This window comes from Danio rerio, chromosome 13 (assembly GCF_052040795.2).
Source record: "Danio rerio strain M-AB ecotype USA chromosome 13, GRCz13ab, whole genome shotgun sequence".
Classification (NCBI taxonomy): domain Eukaryota; kingdom Metazoa; phylum Chordata; class Actinopteri; order Cypriniformes; family Danionidae; genus Danio; species Danio rerio.
Window position 1 is genome coordinate 55,082,910 of NC_141033.1, and position 14,591 is coordinate 55,097,500.

At 35.6% G+C, this 14,591-nt stretch overlaps 1 protein-coding gene across 6 annotated transcripts in view; it reads right to left on the minus strand.

Moving 5' to 3' along the window:
• inpp5a (inositol polyphosphate-5-phosphatase A) overlaps positions 1-14,591 on the minus strand; it is a 639,159-nt gene that overhangs the window by 623,671 nt on the left and 897 nt on the right. The gene's annotated exons all lie outside the window — the stretch shown is intronic.

A 14,591-nucleotide genomic window follows, 5' to 3' on the forward strand; every position in this document is an offset into this window, starting at 1 on the left:
ATATTTACACACAGGTATTTTTTGTCCCAAAAAGTGGGGTGAAATTTTTTTTTTAATTAAATAAAAACCAAACAGATTTTGTAAAGACACCCTGACTCCACCAAAGCAAGAGTGAAACCTGCCAACAGCCTTTTCTCTGTGTCTCTCTCCACAAACCCAGAAGTGAGGCCAATTCCCAGAGCCACTTTAGCTAATGGCTTGTGATCGTTTAGATCCCGATAATGTCAAATCCATTATCAATAATCACAGCTCTCCAGAGACCAGGGGATGATTGCTCCTCATTCAGATCAATCCACATCTGATGTTTTCTGCAGCATCCGCTCTGATAAAAACCCTCACAATCACAGCCACGGACTGCTTTCATTTATCAAAAATCATTTATATCTGAGTTATCTGTTAACAGCTCTGGGATTTTGCACAAACATTGTTTGTTTGCAGGTCGAATGATTCTTCATAAAGCAGATCATGTAAATAAAATAAAAAGCTCTCATATATACACATTGACATGCATGCACAGGGTATATGCAGGAATCCTAAAAGGTGATTTCAACACCTTTTTAGGACTTCTTAAAGTATATTTTAAAGAATATTTGAAGACCTCGTCACCACTTCAAATTCTAATCAGTATCAGACCTTTAACTTAATAAACAGTTCAATAAATCAATGGAGCACAACCGTGCAACAGAACTCCGATAAGCTCAGAAGAAACAAAGCTTGAAAGATTAAATTACGTGGTTGTTTTCAGCGACCGGTTTCAGCCACTGTTTAAACTCGTCTTTCTCCAACCAGGAGACTTGCATTATCCCATTTTGCTGTCTGTTCCGCTCGCTACATGGAGAGCGTCACATCACCTTCCCGTGTTTGTCGCAAATTACATGACAACACTCGGACTGAAAAGCTTGGCCAGAGACACTCCGGCCCGAACCAATGATGTGGATCGAGCACGCCGTTGTTATTATTAGGAGGAAAGTAAATATATTTATGCTTTTTTGGAGTCAAACACTTAACACAAACTAAATTTAAGACCTTGTAAAAACAATTAAGACTTTAATAACTTTTAAAGGCCTTAATTTTTTTCATAATTGATTTATCAACTTTTGACATTTTAAGACCCCGCGGACACCCTGATGCAGTAATTTTATTAACTAAATTATCGTGAAAGTTCAATGAATTGCATCTAGTTTAACATTTTAAATAAATCAATACAATTAAATCAAAATAATTTAATAATAAAAACAAAGTTATAAAAACAAAATTACCCTGGTATTTTTAAAGCTGAATTTCCAGATTAAACTAAAACTAAAAAAACTAAATTAGTAGTAGTTTAGTTGTGTTTTTTTTTAACTAAAAAAACACAACTAATCACAGCGATGGACTGCATTAGGCATATAGGACGATAACCGTTTGAAGGTATACCGCAGTTTGGAAAAGTCAATGTTTTAAAACCGCCAACATTTTCTCTAATATCCGTTCCCAAGGTGTGTGCAAGTTATTTTTTTTTTTTGTAAGAATTTTTAGGATATCAGTATGTCAGATAAACAGATAAACTGACTTTTGATAAAGTGTCTTCTGTTTGTTTAGAGTGAAGTAAATCTTTGCAAAGCACATTGTGTTTGTTAACAAAAAATACTAGATTTTTTTGTGAAACATTGGGACAAATCTCACTCCTTTAGGCCTTTCATGATGAGGATTTTTTTGTTGTGCGATATATTGTAACAGAAATTGTTGCGATAACTGATATATTGTTATTTTGAGATCATTTTATGCCACTGATTTTAGAATGATTATATAACGGCAGATAAAGCAAATACTGTAAAATGCTTATTCCTGAGGTTATTTAGATTCTATAATGTGATGTTTAAAAGGAAAATGTCCCATTATATACACTATTAAATGTCCTATTGGGCGTCATGGTGGCGCAGTGAGTAGTACGATTGCCTCACAACAAGAAGGTCGCTGGTTTGAGCACTGGCTGGGTCAGTTGGCGTTTCTGTGTCGAGTTTGCATGTTCTCCCCGTGTTGGCGTGGGTTTCCTCCGGGTGCTCCAGTTTCCCTCATAGTCCAAACTCATGCGGTACAGGTGAATTGAATAAGCTTTATTGGCCGTAGTGTATGTGTAAATGAGTATATATGGGTGTTTGTAAGGGCCTCTACTCTGTAAAACATATGCTGGATAAGTTAGTTGTCGGTTCATTCCGCTGTGGCGATCCCTGATAAATAAAGACACTAAAGCCAAAAAGAAAATGAATGAATGAATAAATATCCTATTAGTAAAATGTCTGATTATAAACTTTGACAGCAGTAGTAGAATGTAAATGTCACTGTAAAATGACTTGTTATTTGTGAATTTGTAAATGTAAGGTGCAACAGCAAAAATGATTGATGTCATCTCCAAGCATTGCACGATAAGTCCATATATTGATTATAGTGACAGGCCTACACATCATTCATTTTTTTTTTTAGACTAGCGATGGCGGTGCGGTGTAAATATGCAATATTGTTGTTAAATATTAGTGAAATGTGTGCATCACATTTCTCTAGAGAAATGCTATTTTTATAAGCTATTTATTTAAATATCTTTATTCCCTATGGAACAATACAATATACCTTAACCTTGAAAAATCCTGTCAAAACACTACAGAATATGCAACTGAAGTCAGAATTATTAGCCATCCTAAATTATTTGCCCCCTGTATATTTTCCCCAATTTCCTATTTAACAGAGAAGATTTTCAATACATTTCTGAACGTAATAGCTTTAATAACTCATCTCTAATAACTGATTTATTTTCTCTTTGTCATGATGACAGCACATAATATTAGACTAGATATTCTTCAAGACACTAGTGTTCAGCTTACAGTGACATGTAAAGGCTTCACTAGGGTAATTAAGGTAAAGTTAGGGTAATTAGGCAAGTCACTGTATAACAGTGGTTTGTTCTGGAGACAATCCAAAATTAATATTGCTTAAGGGGGCGAATAATATTTACCTCATAATGGCTTTAAAACAATTGAAAACTGCTTTATTCTAGCCAAAATAAAACAAATAAGACTTTCTCCAGAACAAAAAATATTACAGGAAATACTGTGAACACTTGCTAAATCTGTTCAACATCATTTGTACATTTTTAAAGAGGAAAAAAAACAATAACATTGACAGGAGGGTAAATAGTTGACTGCAACTGTAAGAGCTTCTGTCATGTTTGTGAAACTGCAAAAAATGTACTTAAACAAGTTTGACAGCAGTTTCTGGTCAAATGAACTCTGCACAGCAGCATGACAACAGCATATTGTGTTCCTTTTCACACAAATGATATTTACGGAAAAATATTTCTGATGAATAACAGATTATTTTTGTGCATTTCTTTGCATGACACCAAATAAACACCTTTAATGGGGACTATAATGCTAAACCCCTAAAAGTATAAATGTGTGTCCATGTAAAACAAGATGTACCCTACTTAACAAATTTTAGATTTACAAAAAGGTACACAATGCCCCAATGTGGATTTGTTATCGGAAATGTACAACTTAACAAACTGTAATTAACATTTTAAAATGTACAAAAATGTAGACAGCGCCCTCTGGATTTGTCATCTAAAATGTTTAATAGGGGTCATTTAGTTTGACATTTTAGATTTGCAAAAAAAGTAGAAAGTGCCATCTAGTGGACTTGTCAGCCAAAACGTCCAACTAAACGTATCAAACATTTTAAAATTTGCAAAATGTATACAGCACCCTCTAGTGCACTTGTCATCTGAAAAGTACGACTAAACATACATTCATTCATTTTCTTTTCAGCTTAAGCCTGGTTTATACTTCTGCGTCAAGTGACCGGCGTAACTCACGGCGCATGCACCGCGTGCAGCTGTGCATTTATGCTTCTGCGCGCTGTCTCTGTTGGTCTGCATTAACACTTCGGAAATGCTAGTTGGCAGTGAGGTGTTGATGTTCCTCTGTGTCGAGTTTCTTTGCTTCTGTTTTGCTTTTCCTGAACACTTCCGGAATGTACAAGTGACTCAAACTCGCTCATTTTGAGGCAGGAACCGGCGGACGTGCAACAACTTTAACCATGAGGTAAACACAAAACAAAACTTTCCATCCGGAGCTCCTTCACGGGACTCCACACTTGTAAACAATCGCTCGCACCATTCGCACGGCTCTCGGTCCCGCCGAGACTCGTCAGCGATACCAAGCCGACCAATCACAGAGCTTGCGCTACACGTTGTTGCGACGTGTAGTTACATTTTTTGAGAGGTGCACGTCAGCGACGCCGACGGCCACGGCGAAGGGCTATGCGTCAGCATACGCCGGCGTTTGACGCAGAAGTATAAATCAGCCTTTAGTCCACAGCGGAATGAACCGCCAACTTATCCAGCATATGTTTTACACAGCGGATGCCCTTTCAGCTGCAACCCTTCACTGGGAAACATCCATACATTCTCATTCACACAGACACTACGCCCAATTTAGTCTACGCAATACACCACATGTGTTTGGACTGTGGGGGAAACCAGAGCACCCGGAGGAAACCCACACCAACACTGGGAGAACATGCAAACTTCACAAAGAAGTGCCAACTGACCCAGCTGGGGCTCAAACCAGCAACGTTCTTGCTGTGAGGTGATTGTGCTACCCCCTGCAACACCATGACCCCCACTCTATTAAACATATTTCAGATTCACAACACATTTTAGACAGGACTCTCTAGTGGACTTGCTAAAACTTACAACTAAAAGTACCCTAATCAAGATAACATAAGCAAACACAACAGGGAAACATTTCATTCAATTACAAAAAGAAAAGAAAAAAAGCAACAATTAAAATATATAAATAAATAATATTTAATCAAAAAAGTCACCCCATCTCATTTGTGTTTTCCCCAACAAGCAATTGATCTGCTGAAAACTCCTGCAACTACAAGATAAAAACATCCGTTTTCTCTCAATTATTTGCATCTGTACTGAGCAGCGGAGCTACTGTTTTTATTATTTTTTTTACGTCTAGTAATATTTCCAGCTGATCAGAGCATCTGTTCTGCTATTATAACAGCGTCTGAGAACAAATACAGCAGCGCATCCATGTCAACAGCTCACAACAATAGACAAGACCTGAGCATGTGGAAAAAACAACACACACACGCACACTACATTTGTTTGAGGAGTCAAAACATGGTTAAGGGCACAGTTCATCTCAAAACTGGAAGCATACTCACTATTTACTTTCGCTGAAGTGTGGTCAAACCTTTATGAGTTTCTTTCTTCTGCTAAACTCAAAGTACATGTTTTGAAAAATGTTGAAAAACCTGTAATCATCGACTTGCATAGTAGGAAAACAAATACTATGGAAGTCAATGGTTACAGGTTTCCAACATTATTCAGAATATCTGCTTTTGTGTTCAACAGAAGAAAGAAACTCAAACAGGTTTGAAGAGTAAATGGTGACAACTGTCCCTTTAAATCACAGGTGTCAAACTCAGTTCCTGGATGGCCGCAGCTCTGCGCAGTTTAGTTCCAACCCTAATTAAACACACCTGATCAAACTAATTGAGTCCTTCAGGCTTGTTTGAAACCTACAGGTAAGTGTGTTGGAGCAGGGTTGGAACTAAACTGTGCAGGGCTTCGGCCCTCCAGGAATTGAGTTTGACACCCCTGCTTTAAATCTATCTAAAATGGTCATAGTCTTACTGCAAAAATCTAAAGAAAAAAAAAATTACTAGAATTAAATCATTGCAAAAAAATACAAATTCAGTTTTTCACTTCAAAAATTCATGCTTATTTATAGAGGGTTTACACAAATGTCAAGACTGGTTCAGTTACTCATATGCACAGCCATAATGCTGACATTGAGATGTAAACAGTAGAATGGATTGAACAGTTAACCCTTGTGTATTGTTCAAATCGACTCCACTTTCATTATGTTGGGGCTGTTTCTGCCCCATTGACTTCCATTATAATCACATTTATTGATTGCAGGGAAACATATATAGCGATATGAATACAATTTCACGAGATGAGTTGAATAAAAGTTTGTAAAGAATCTATAATTTTCTGTATGATTCTGTAGGGGAGTGCAAACAACATAAAAATCTACCAACAAAGATAATATCATTAAAGAAAAGTACGCTAATTAACTAAACAGCTTTTTATCGTTTTCTGAAAAGTCCAAATGCATTCAGGTGTATGGTGATTGAATAATTCAATGTAAAATAATACAGCATAGTCTATATTTTATAAACAATTTCATAACTTTTATGGTTATTAAATTTTCAAAGTCACAAACGGTTCAATTCTTATGCCTGAATGCTTTTAACATTGCGTATACTTGCGGTCGGACTATTGAAAATGATCACATTGCGATATCAATGCTGAAACAATATATTTTGCAGCCCAACTTAACAGTTCCAAGTTACAATGGGTTTACTCACTTTCAGTAAAGTAAATGATCACTTTCTACAGTGCATATGACCTAAAATCAAAACCTCGGTTAATCAAACACTTCAAACTTTTCAAACCAGAAACTTTCTAATCTAGAGAAATCTGTGTATTACTCATTAGTGGAAAAAATTAACGGCTAACACAGATTCCACAAGGTACATCAGGCTGCACGCACGTTTTGGAGAAAAAAGGTCTTATTGCGATTTATCGGATCAAAATTGTAATCTGCGATTTAAAATGCGATTTACTACAACTTTTTTAAAGAGCTGCAGGTCTGATGTGGTGGTTTAACAGCACCAAAGAAAGACCAAGTAGAATCACAAAGTATGCTACACTATGCTTGTTTTGTTTTTTTAACTATTTTTCAATCAAGATATTAGTTGTCAAGACAAAATTATAAAAATAACTACAATATTTGGAATTAAATAAATTGTATATGAAATCACACACACACACACACACACACACACACACACACACACACACACACACACACACACACACACACACACACACACACACACACACACACACACACACACACACACACACACACACACACACACACACACACACACACACACACACACACACAGCGAAGCAGTGGCGCAGTAGGTAGTGCTGTCGCCTCACAGCAAGAAGGTCACTGGTTCGAAACTCGGCTCAGTTGGTGTTTCTGTGTGGAGTTTGCATGTTCTCCCTGCGTTCGCGTGGGTTTCCTCCGGGTGCTCCAGTTTCCCCCACAGTCCAAAAACATGCGCTACAGGTGAATTTGGTAGGCTAAATTGTCCGTAGTGTGTGTATGTATGCATGTATGTATGTATGTATGTATGTTTCCCAGAGATGGGTTGTGGCTGGAAGGGCATCGGCTGCGTAAAAAAGTGCTGGATAAGTTGGTGGTTCATTCCGCTGTGGCGACTAAGCCGACAAGAAAATAAAATGAACACACACACACATTTACACAAGTAAATAAATAGACAATTAAGTGAATATGTTAGAAATATTTAAATTATTAGATTCCGTGTGGGTCTAATAATAATAAAACATACAAACCTGCAGATATATTTTAGCTATAAACCAGCTGAAGCAACACTTTTTTGCAGCTCATGCCAATATTGAAGTAAATAAAAGTGCGCTTTAACTGTATAATAACAAAGATCAGAAACCAGTTTTTCAGAAAGATCTGGTATGATAACCGAAAAGAAACCATATTCTGTTTATATTCATTGAATATTTTTTTACCCTACACTTTAATATAATAATAGCAACAATACGCGTTATTAAACCAGTTAAAGCAACACTTATTTCCACCTCAAGCCAGCATTGCAATAAAAGCTTCAGCACTTATCGCAACAAAAAAAATCTGCCGTGTCACATGCCTAAAACTAGTCATGGATAAACAGTGATATTCATAAGACAGCAGTTCAGCGGTCATGACAGGCCAGCTATTTATAACTGCAGAGATAGTACTGGAGAGTTCCTCTTCACAGACATAAGAAAACACTGAACTGAAGAGCTCCTCGCCATCAAATAAACACATCTAAACTACTCACACAAACCTCAAGAGCGCTGAAGAAAATACTGGATTACACACAATCAATGTGTTGGGACAACATAAAGGAATCCATGCACCAGTGTTATTGCCCAAAGGCACACTTCTGAATTAAGTTAATTAAGTTCTCCAATTAAGTTTTACAAATTTAAGTGGATTGAACATAAAACATTTAAGTTGTTCCCAAAAAAGCTCAATAATTGTGTTTTAGCTCATTTTAAACAAGCTTGAACAAGCACCAAATCTCAAATCCTTTTTGAGTGAGTTAAGGCCCGTTCACACCAAGCAGGATCACTATACATATAACAATAAAGATATAGCTGTAGAAATGGTTGAGTTCACAGCATAACTACAGTGGTAAAGACATAAAGGAATGACATCAACACTTTCAGAAGGATTTTTTCCAGTTGATGAATAAAACACTGAAAGCCAATCAGAATCCACTGAAAACTAAAGCAGACGCCACTGCGGAGAAGCATACCAAGGATGTTTAGCCCTATTTTAAAAGGTTATTAAAGATCATGACTATACTGGAAAAAGTGGTTATACCATGGAAAATAATGATCAAAATGCATGGAAGAATTATTAAAAAAAAAATGCATGGAAATTCTAAAAGTCATGCTGTAAAACTGGTGTAAAAATAAGGGTATGTCAGGAATCCCGGGCTCGTTTAAGTGTGTTTTGTGTGTAAATGCTATTTATATTAATATATATATATTCACAAATAAAATCATTAAAAACTAGGGTGTCCGTTTAATTGGGCTACGACTGTTTGTGTGCAAAAACAATCTTGGGGTGCTTTAACACCTAGACGTCATGTCTCGTTTGCCCAGTTACTGCGGTTTGTTTGGCATATGTGAATCCTGCAATCACAGGGATCCGTGAACCACGCCAAATCAATCGGTCCGAGATCGCCTGAATGAGGTGGTCTAGGCTCGAATTAAACAAACTCTGGAGCAGATCGATTGTAGTAAGAAAGCAAATGGATCGAACAAACTAGGCTATATATCACAGTGTATTACAGTTTTGTAATACAACAACAATTGTAGTTTTTTAATTTTCAGTTATGCTAAATAAAAAAAAAGTGTATGTATACAATTATGTTTGACTTTTGACACATTATTTAAAATATGTGGCTAAGAAAAAGCTATTAACTTCTTTTTTTTGGTGGGGCCCGATCGGGTCTGTCGAAAAATTCTTTGCGTTAATGAACCATGAACTTACAGATAAAAATCGATAATTATCGATAATGAAATTCATTATCAACAAACGTGATATTGATGCATCGGACTGCTGACATGATGGCAAGATACACAAGTATTAACACAATAGAGAATACAGAACCGGTGTGGTGTCGATTTCAGAAGATGTATTGCACTGTATTCGTATATAAAATGTGGCTGCATGCTAGTAATGGGCAATCATTTGTGGAAACAGTGTAAAAAACATAACGTTAGTAAGCAAAATGCCAAATAAAAAAAAGTGTTTTGGTTTCATCTGATTAATCAAAAATAATAAAATCGCCCAACTAATCAATCATCAAAATAATCAGTAGATGCAGCCTAATAGGAAGTGTGTTTATTGAAGCATAATAAACAAATAAGTCATAAATGATGACAATAAAACAACATACAATTTTCTGGATATTAGGTAAAATAGACAATAAACAAAATGTGATCAAATCTAAATAGTAAACAAATTACAATAATAATCTTTGTTAAAGCTACAAGAAAAACTGGGTTAACTTAGCTTGAAATCACACAGTTACTTGCCTTAAAATAAATCGTTTCCTCTATTAGAATTAAACCTTAAAACCGTAACTCATTTTTTTTTATATTTATTATTTGATGTCATTTCTTATGCTTGTATTTTATGTTTCTTTTATTATTGTTTATGTAAAGAACTTTGAATAACCACTGTATATGAAATGTGCTATATAAATAGATGCATGTGTTCTCTGGTTAATTATAATCTCAACACTGCAGATGTGCACACTGCAATATCGATGCTGAAACAATATACTGTACAGCATTATTGCACAATCTGATCATCAAAATACGCATTAAAAACTCAGCGCACGTTTAATAGCTTTAATAGCTCACATATCTTACACGCCTTGCACTTCACAATTGTTTATACAGAAACTAATTTGCCTAAAGCTCAACTCGCCCTGATCTACCGCAAGTTTACATAATCATTTGCCTAGAGCCCAATAACAGGTGAGATTTCTAGTAAACCGCAGCATCAGGAGTGATTCTGAGCTCTAGTTTGAGTTAGTGTGAGCATAACTGATGATGATGGTCACGGTTACACTTGTACATGACGGATAAACGTTGTCTTATCTCTCTGCAAGAGCAACATTACACACATTAAAGGATCCCTATTATGCAGAAATCACTTTATAAGAAGCTTAAACCCAGTTGTGTGTGTGTGTGTCAGGAGTGTGTGAATATCTCCAGCCTCTAATGGTGAACAGTAATTCATTGTGTTTGTTCTAATCAGACTTGATGGAAACAGTCTGCAAAAACACTTTGATTGACAGTCTCCCTTTGTACGTGTCATTAGAGGGGGAAAGCTCCGCCCACTAGTGCCCATCTCTCCATCTCATTAGCATAAACAGCAGCCCTGAGTGAGAAGCAGCCATATGTTCAAAAGCCTTTAGAGTGTATGAACCGCCAACTACTCCAGCATATGTTTTACACAGCAGATGCCCTTCCAGCTGCAACCCAGTACTGGGAAACACCCACACACAATCAGACACTACAGCAAATTTGATTCATCAGTTCCCCTATAGCGCATGTGTTTGGACTGTGGGGGAGATCGGAGCACCCGGGAGAACACTGGGAGAACATGCAAACTCCACACAGAAACACCAACTGACCCAGCCGAGACTCAAACCAGCGACCTTCTTGCTGGGAGGTCACAGTGCTAACCACTGAGCCCGAGTGTTGCCCATTAATATTAATTAGTTGTATATTATTACAATTTAAAGTGTTAGATTGGGGTTAGCTGCATGTATCTGTGCATAAATAATTATCATTTCACCAGAACAATCATAAATAGTGACCTTAAAATAAACTACCAAAATAATCAGTAAAGCAATAAAAGAAGCAGTATTAAAAAGCAAGAAAACAAAGATGGCTCTTTAAAACGGACTCAAACACAGAAATAGACCAGCAATTACAAACACTCAATCACCTCGTTTTTAATACCGCATTCTAGTTAGACAAAAAAAATCTCATGGGTTTAAATGAAGTGGATCATGAATAAATGATATTTTTGCATGAACTATCCCTTTAAACCAGACACACACACACACACACACACACACACACACACACACACACACACACACACACACACACACACACACACACACACACACACACACACACACACACACACACACACACACACACACACACACACACACACACACACACACACACACACACACACACACACACACACACACACACACACACACACACACACACACACACACACACACACACACACACACACACACACACACACACACGATTTTCATGAATTTCCATTTGGGATTCCTAGACAAGGAATTTGAGCATCTGCTTTCTTAAAGCTAAAATAAATACATGTGTACAAACAAACAAACTCAAGACACTTCCAACAAACGATCTGACAGTTACGTTGACAGTATGTTACTCAGTAACCATTAATCCTACCACTGGCATTGATGTATAACCCATGAAAACTATACCAATAATACACATCTGGCAAACTAACTCAGCGCAAACATTACATTTAGGATGACAAAATGATTTTTGAAGGAGATTGTGCTAACGAAACTAGAAATATTTTATCTGAACATCAACTTGAAGGAAACAAAAAGTGTTTCCTTCAAGAGAACTATAAGCGGGTCAATGATTAACAAGAGCTTTTTCATGAATCAAATCAATACAAAAATCAGCTTTAAATTGTTTTCTTCGCTCAATAACATTAGTGCTGTTTTGTTTATTTCTATTTTTATGACTGTCATTCCTTTTCCTCATGATTTTCAGAACTGTCATTTAGTATAACAATGCCCTCTTGTCAGTCATATTTATTGCAATTAAGTTTTTAATGTGTCATCAAATGATCGTTAATTTAACAATCAGTTTGTCCTCAAAATACTCATTACTCACTACTGTTTTGGTTTTTTTTGACTGATTTTACACAATTTACAACTATAAAGATCTCTTTTGGGACCCACAATAACTAACTTGCCTGCACCGTCACACACTAGTAGCTTTTGTCATGTTTGTTATCCAGAAAACGTTAGCGTTTGCTGACAAATAGAAGTTTTTTCTCTCCATCCTTTAGTGCTGTTTTGTTTATTTCTATTTTTCTGTGACTATCATATAATTTCAGATTGTCATATTGTCATATGATTTCCAGAACTGTCAATGCGTATAATATCATCTAAAACTCGTGTCAGTCTTATTTACTACAAGCATCACTTAAATAACATATTAAAAGCTCAATTCCACAATCAGTTTGTCCTCAAAATGCTTCATAATTTACTGGAATAGTGAAATATTTAATACTTTGCCGCCATTATTCAACCCATGACCAGATTTAACCAATATGTGACAACTACAAAATCTCTTTAGGGAACCAAGTTTGACAAAAATTTGATGCATGTATATTTTCTCAATAAACACACAAAAAAATAAGCCTACTAAAACTCATCAGCCTGCAGTATTATCTAAGATCTATACAGTAGAATCAGTACGGTGGTTATGTTGACATGTTTGTTATCCAGTAAACGTTGGAGTTTGCTGACAATATATATATATATAGGGTTTTTTATCCCAGACATTAATAATGTTATGTTTATTTCTATTTTTTATGACCGTCATCCATTTTCCTCATGATTTCCAGAAACTTCATTGAGTAAAACAATACCAAAACTGGTGTCAGTCAGATTTAAATGGATCACTTGACAACACATTAAAATCCAATTTAACGGTCAGTCAAAATACTTACAAATTTTTACTTAAATATTTACACTTTGCTGCCATTATTTAACCCATGACCGTTAGATTGAACCAACATATAACATATAAAATATCTTGTGCTCTTGGTTTGCTTGGTTTGGGACTTTGCATGGATGGATTTGCTCTTCAGTGTTTGGACTCTCAGCAGTGAAAATGAAACCACACTCAACTGAGCTAAACTGAACATCAACTCTGGAAACTCGACTGACACGGTTTTAATCTTTGACACAATCTACATTGTGAAAGTGCTACAGAAATAAAGATGATTTGAATTGAGCAAACCAAATTTGACCCATGAATATTTTCTCTATAAACACAAATATAAACCCACTAAAACTCATTAGCTAGAGGCATTATATCTAGAATCAATTTGACAAATAACATATTAAATCTCGTTTGCGAACCAAATTTGACAAATATCTTTGACAAGTATATTTCCTCAATGAACACGCACAAACAAACCCACCAAAACTCATCAGCAGCAGCATTATCTAATATTTACACAGTAGTGTCACATATGCTGACATGTTTGTTATCGAGTAAACGTTAGAGTTTGCTGAAAATGTTTTTTTTTTCTTTATCCAGTTATTAATACTGTTATGTTTATTTCTATTTTTATGACTGTCATCCATTTTCCTCATGATTTCCAAAACTGTCATTCAGTATAACAATCTCCAAAAGTTGTCAGTCATATTTACTACAAGGATCACTTGATAAAAAACTTAATTTAACAATCAGAGTAAAATACAATTTTTTTATGATGAAATATTTATACTTTGCCACCATTATCACCATTAAATTAATCAATTTGAAAAGTAATGAATTAGATATATTCAGCAAACCAAATTTGACAAACATCTTTGACTCGTGTATATTTTCTCAATGAACACACACAAAAACTAATCCACTAAAACTCATTAGCCAGCAGCATTATCTAAGATCTATACAGTTGTAGATGCAGTAGTTGACATCTTCGTTTTCCACTAAACGTTAGAGTTTGCAGTTATATTTAGTTTTCAATTTAGATTTAGTTTTCTTCTCTCCATACATTGCATACGGTTTTGTAAATGTTTTATGACTGTCATCCAATTTTCCCGATTCCTGATTTCCAGAACTGTCATTGCCTAAAACCAATCCAATACTCAGTCATATTTACTACAAGGATCACTTGATAACATATTAAAATTCAATTGAACCATCAGTTTGTCCCCAAAATAATTATTTTTATATGAAATATTTATACTTTGCCGCCATTATTCAAATCACTAACTTCAGAGTTCACCAATTTAACAAATAACTTATTAAATCTCTTTTGCGAACCAAATTTGGCAAATATCTTTGACTCATGTATATTTTCTCAATGAACACACGAAAACAAACCCACCAAAACTCATCAGCAGCAGCATTATCTAAAATCAATACAGTGGTGTACATGTTTGTTAACCAGTAAATGTTGGGAAATGTCATTCATTTTTCCCATAATTTCCAAAACTGCCATTCAGTATAACAGTGCAAAACTTTTGTCAGTCATATTACTACAAGTATACCTTGATAACACCTTAAAAACTTAATTTAACGATCA